The 6,787-nt window shown below is 41.7% G+C and overlaps 1 long non-coding RNA gene across 1 annotated transcript; it reads left to right on the top strand.

The window, feature by feature from the left end:
• The first annotated feature begins 1,825 nt into the window (after positions 1-1,825).
• Positions 1,826-6,332, top strand: LOC128324818 (uncharacterized). Its single transcript, XR_008307109.1, has 4 exons — positions 1,826-1,995; positions 3,776-3,920; positions 4,527-4,653; positions 6,041-6,332. It is a non-coding gene; the product is annotated as an uncharacterized LOC128324818 (long non-coding RNA).
• The last annotated feature ends 455 nt before the right edge of the window (positions 6,333-6,787 follow it).

Here is a 6,787-nt window from a genome sequence, read left to right on the forward strand (position 1 = left end):
GCAGTGCCATTTCTTGAGATGAACTACCTCAAAACAGTGGTAATCTGCTGGTAACCTCTAGGCTGGATTACTGCAATGCGCTCTATGTGGGGCTGCCTTTGTACATAGTCCAGAAACTGCAGTTGGTTCAGAACGTGGCAGCCAGGTTGGTCTCTGGGTCATCTAGGAGAGACCATCTTACTACTGTCTTGAAGGAATTGCACTGGCTACCAATATGTTTCCAGGCAAAATACAAGGTGCTGGTCATTACCTATAAAGCCCTAAACAGCTTAGGCCCTGGGTATTTAAGAGAATGTCTTCTTTGCCAAGAGCCCCAACGCCTGCTAAGATCATCTGGAGAGGTTCACCTGCGACTACTCAGGAATGGGCCTTCTCCATTGCAGCCCCTGGACTTTGGAATGTGCTCCCTGTTGAAATAAGAGCCTCCCCATCTCTGGCAACTTTTATTATTTATTACTGTTTATTCGATTTCTATACTGCCCTTCCAAAAATGGCTCAGGGTGGTTTACACAGAGAAATCTTGAACACTGGTTCAAGTATCTTGAAGCCAACAACAAGAAACCACCACCACCACCATCAACAACAACAACTAATTATATACTGCTATTCAACAAAAGTTTCCAAAGCAGAGAAATTATAAATAAATAAGATGGATCCCTATCCCCAAAGGGCTCACATTTTAAAAAGAAACATAAGATAAACACCAGCAACAGTCACTGGAGGTACTGTGCTGGGGGTGGGATGGGGCCAGTTACTCCCCCCTGCTAAATAAAGAGAATCACCACGTTAAAAGGTGCTTCTTTGCCAGGTTAGCCGGGGTTTTAAAAAGGCGCTGAAGACACATTTATTCACCCAGGCTTTTAATTAGATTTATAGTTTCAAATAATTTTAATACTGGGTTGAAAATGTTTTTAATCTTTTAAATGATTTTAATTGTTAATTGATTTAATGTTTTAAATGATTTTAATTGTAAACTGCCCAGAGACGCAAGTTTTGGGCTATATAGAAATATTGTAAATAAATAAAGATTTTTAAATAAATACATACATAAATGATGGAAGCAGGGTGCTGCTCTTGGAGTGTGTCCCCTCCCATCCATCCCCCCACCCCATGATGGGCACACCTCAGCAGATGCAGGAGATCTCACAACTATTGTTTGCGCTAAGGATCCCTATTCTTCTGCAATCATTGACCAGGATCTATGAGATCTCTGCAAAAGTACTACTTTTTCATTGCTGGTTTTTTGTTTGTTTGTTTGTTTGCATACTGGAGGGCCAGTCAGCCTCAAAGGATTTGGGAGGGGCTGTACATTGACAGAACAAAGAGCAACTGTTACCAGAGACAAGTTGCTATCAACCACCATATCGAAAAGTTCCTTATGGCAGATCAGCCAAATTGGCTGGAGGAGAGAAGACAGGCCTAAGAAAAGAGACTATAGGGTTTGGTCTGTTTCTACTCTATTGGGCATAATTATAACCTAACTGTAGGTAACCACCTTGTATTAAGCGGACTGTTCACTATATTTCCTCAATGGGAGTCTCACTCTTGGGACCTCTGCAGATCAGAGAGCATGGGGGCATATGCAACTCAAGTATCTTGATATGAGTCCCATTCTGCTCATGATAGTAGAAGCCAGGAAGAATGAAGTGTGATGTGTACGGGGATCCTAAGTGTGCATTCTCAGAAGTAAATCCAACTGAATTAGTAGGGACTTACTCTCTAGTAAGTGTCCTTAAGCTTGCTGCTTTCCTCACTCCTTCTCTTCACCCCACCCCTTGCACTTATATGTAACTTATGAACCAGCTGTGTGTGGTTTGCTGCAGAGTAAGGAAACTATTTTTACTTCTCCTGAATAAAATCCCAGCACATTAGCTACTAGCCAATTTGCCTTCGGATGCTGTAAGGAAATTACCAACTCACACCATAAAAGGAGAGATGAAAAAGACTTGACTCAGGACATTTCATTACATTGGAATTTTACTGAAAGTACCACAGGTAAAAATGCATTTATTATTAGCTCCTTTTTATTTTTCAAGTAGGAAATAACAATACAAAACTCAATGAGAACATCATGGCGAGAACACCCTCCCCCAAGAGAACATCATCTCTGCTAACTGAGCAAAGAGGCACCTTTGAGAGGGGTGATTCTCTTATATTTAGTAGGGGGAGAGCAACTGGCCCTATCCAACCCCAGCACAGGATCCCTCCAGTGATTGTTGCTGGTGTCTACCTTGAGTTTATTTTTAGACTGCAAGTTCATTTGGGACAGGGAGCAATCTCTTTTGATTTGATTGATTGATTCATTTATAAACAAACAAATAAAAACTGCTTTGTGAAAAGCAGTATATAAATATTCATAGTAGTAGCAGAAAAGGTCAGCAGCTGACTTCCATTCTAATGAAATGTTTGAGCAGTGATGCTGCATGCACATGGTGATTTTCATCAAACTCCTCTTCCCTTCGAAGCTGATTTTTGTAAATATTTCTCTGAGGGCTATGTGACACCCCAGGACATATTTTTGGGAGAGGGAAGGGGAGATCAACAAAAATTGCCCTTTCCTCAGAGTGTGTCGCTTGCTGCACCAGCATTTGTTAGCCTGGATGTCAGCCAGCAAGTATGATAAACATATCAAAACAAAGCAAAAACCCCTGATATCTCTCCAACCCAATCTGAGGTCAGATCATGAATCCTATGCATGCTTACTCAGAAGAAAGCTCTGGTGATTTCAATAGGACCTATAACTAGTAAGCACACACAGGACTGCTGCATTTAACATTTTTTAAAAAAATACATATTGGAGCTATGCCAGAGTGATAATAACTTTTCAACAAATTAAAATGAAAAAAAAAAATTACTAGTCTTGGGACAGACTATGTTGGGAAACTCAGTCACTTTCAGAAAAGCCAAACAATTAAAAAATCCGCAGGTGATTTTTGTCCTTGCCCACTGTTACTATCAATGCTTTTCTGCCAGCTCCCAGGAGCACCCCCACTTAGGTCTGAGTCTCCAGGCTTGGAGATCTCACTCTTGACATGCTCAGAAGCCTCACAGCATTGTGAACTCTCTGTTTGTGGCACACGGGGACAGGTCACTTAGTTGACAGTGGGCCACCCACTCCTATATTTGGCTACTAACAAGCAAATTGGAAAGGGGAGCAGATGCATGTCCTTCCTATCTGGGATACCCTAAGACTGTAGGCCCCAGAAGTTAGCTAGAGCAGGTTAACTTCCAGCCAAGGCTACTTTGCACTCAGAGTGAACTGCCTCAACCCCTCCCCTCCTTTAGTAAAGGATGGCAGCAAGCTAATGCACCAATTAACTCAGCAGGAAGAACACAGATAAGTCAGCGATAAGGACCTAGAGATGTACCCATTAAAAGTACTGATTGGATTATTGGACTCTCCATCCATGCAGATTTCCTCTTCTATGCACTCTATTTTCATGACAATCAGCCTTTGCTTGCCTTGGCAATTCCCACATAGTTATACCCAGGAAGAGCGACCAGCAACAATGCAATCCTTGCCAGTTCCACCCAACACAGCTATTCAACAAAAAGGTCAATTGGAATGTGCCCCCAGGACATGCTTTGGGGTATATCAAATCCCAGTTCCATAATCCAGTGTGCTCTTTGCTTACAATTTACCTTGGAGTCACCAGTTACATGGGTGATTTACTGTTCACAGGCCACCATGCCAGGCTGTTTTCAGTTCTTCTTGCCACTCTCCAGTTTGGCTTTCTTGCCTAGCTTGATCTGTCAGTCTTCCTTGTTAACATAGGAAGCTGGTTCCATGGAGGAAGCACCCTTGTGGATTCACTTCTATCAACTAACCCCTCCAACCTTCTCACCCCTGCCTCTGACCGAGATGTCCCTGAGGTCCTTTGGTTGTTCCAGGAGCCCTGAGGTCCCTTCATCCAGATCAGGTGATGTGAACATTTGCCCCTTGCAGGGGCCAATTCTATCCCTATTCCCTTTTCTTAAACCCAACTGCCTCCTTTTCTAAAAGCCTCTTTCTCTTGCCTGCCTGGGAATTTGTACAATTAGGACTTTAAGCTAAAATGCCTCATTGCAGCTAAATGTATTTTTAATAGTAATATTTCTTTAACCACACATTTCTTTCCGCTGTACCCCTCCCTACAATCAAGTTTTCTTTTGATTTTGAAACTTAAAGCTTCTCTCAGTCCAATCATTTCCTGGGTCCCCAACTTTGCGCAAATATAATCTTACATGGAACTGTCCTTTCTGAGCTAATTTCCCCATGCAAGCCCGAACACAAATTTAGGTGCAATGTTATAGCAACACTTTTATTTGCTATAAAATTCAAACTAATTAATTTCACAGCTCCATTTTAGACAATCTGGATTTTCACAACAATGGGAAAAATATCCACACACAGGAAATTGTCTGTATACTATATGTGCATATGGATGTTGTCAGTGCTCTCCACTGGAAATGTTCTCTGAGCCTGACTACAGTGTTTGGTAATGCTGAACTAAAATATAATTTTTTAAAATTGTCTTTTTAATTAGAAGTGTGATTGTCAGATGACCATCCTGGACCATCTGCAGCTTTTGCTGAAAGCCAGGAGTTGTGAGAACAATTTGAATGCAGCAGCTGGAGTCTTTTGAGAAGAGAAAACCACTAAGATAAGCTAAAGTAATTATTCTCTTTGTAATCCTCTTTTGGGCTGATATTTTAGGGCTAGGGTAGCTTGCCATGGACACAATTTTAATGCATTTCTCCCCAAGCTTCCCAGCCTTATTTCAGAATACTCCCTGTGCTTGGGTTCATAGTAACTAAGCAATCCTGGAACATGCCTCCAATAGGCAGCCAAAAGACATAAAATGCTGAAGAGTCATTGCCAGCAAAATATGTTAACATTAAAACGAAATAATTAATCACACTTTGGATGTAGTTTCAGCTTTCCAGGAGTGTCTTTAAATGTAATGCACCTGCTCACTGTTTGTGACATACTTGTTGGTTTGGTTTTACCTAAATGGATCTGTGTGGGTCTAAGTACATAGGAGGTCTTTTGGCAGGGGAGTTGACCAGATGGCCATTTGGTTTATTTATTTTTCAGCTCTATGATTCCATGATTAGAGTATGCACCTGGTAACTCGGAAACCTCCCCCCCCTTTTTGCAGTGACAACAGTGTATATACATGGAATTCAGAGCGCAAAGATATGCCTCCCATTGATTGCTAAGTACAAAGTTCCCTGTTGGCATCAGAACAGATGAGATACTTGGCTTGAGCTTACTCTGTTGTCTAGGAAATGGTGATGTTTGCTAGGACTAATGTTCTTATCCATGGTGCCAATGACATTTCAGCTGCTAATTTCTCAGGGATGGGAGTCAACTGGATGTACATGGCTCTTCCCTCAGAGGCAGAACTGTCAAATATTTAGAGCACAGCAGCGTGGGAGATGGCAGTGATAACCCACTGTAGTCTACCAAAAGAAAACCACAGGGCTCTGTGGGCACCAGGAATCAAAATCAACTTGACGGCACACTTTACTAGGAGCAACTGGCTAACAAGGGAGAGAGTTTCTGCATTTTATTTCAAAACTGATTGGCTTTCGACAACTGTCTTGGTCGACATCACCCCATGCACTGATGTTTGTATTCGGTATGCGGAAGGCGTTAAGTGGGATGAAGTCTGGAAGCAGTGGTGGATTAACGGAGAGGCAGTGTAGGCATTTGCCTAGAGTGGCACTGGCAACATTTGAGGAGCAGCAAATTTTACTCCTCAAATTTTGCCACCCCTCTCTGTGGGCAGGGGCGGCTGCAGCAAGGATGCAGTGGGTGAGGAGAAAGTCCCCCCCTTACCTTATTACAAAAAAAGGCAAACCTTTTTTGTTTAAGGTAAAAGAGTGGCAAAAGCCTTTTTGCCTGTGGACAGCAAAAAGCTTAATTCACCCCTGTCTGGAAGGATCCAGTGCATAATGGACTCAACAGAACATCTAGGTTGTCTATTGAGGAACTGGCTGTTCAAGCCCTAAGACAAAATATTCTTTCAGTGTGGTTTCTTTCTTATTCTTTCAGAAATTGGTTTCACCACATGACGACTGCAAAAACCAAGATATGTCATTCATAGTCTCTGATCCAGTGTGGAGACCTTGAGCAAGAAATGCCGCCTCCTGGTGGTTCTGGTTCCACACCTCTTTTGTGTGATACCCATAAGTTCATCTCTGGTGACTTAGACTGTTGGACTCAAGAAGTCCCTATCATGCACATGTATAAGCATGGGCATGTGCATTTTGTGCCTTTAAGTTTACATTTTGCAGCAAGGAAATTCAAATTCTATGATCAGAATAAATTATGCCATTTAAGTGAATCACATTCATTTACATATTTTGCAAATAGGCTTGTGCTTTGATGAAGCAGCTTTTTAAAAAAAAATCTGAGAAAAGAATGGGGTGATAGATGGGAATGGGGGGAAAGAAAGGTTGTGGAGACTGCATGTTGATAGGAAGTTAAATCAACAGAGCAAGAAATGAGCTGATCAGGTCACTTAAGCCCTAAATACTGATTACTAGAAATAGTGACTTAACTAACTCCCTCTTGTTTCTGACATTCCATACTTTTCTGCATTTTTCTCACAACTGTAAGAGTTGTTAATGTTTTTTAAACTGAAAGCCAAGATTTTGAGGACATCAGATTTCATGTTTGCATCATGACCTATTGATATATATAGTGATGCTTAGAAGGCCAAGCATCTCCCTTGATTCTAACTCATGAAACAGGACAGATACAAATGCCACTGCTTTGTGTCGAAAACGACGGAGTGTG

The sequence above is a fragment of the Hemicordylus capensis genome, chromosome 4, assembly GCF_027244095.1.
Source record: "Hemicordylus capensis ecotype Gifberg chromosome 4, rHemCap1.1.pri, whole genome shotgun sequence".
Classification (NCBI taxonomy): Eukaryota; Metazoa; Chordata; class Lepidosauria; order Squamata; family Cordylidae; genus Hemicordylus; species Hemicordylus capensis.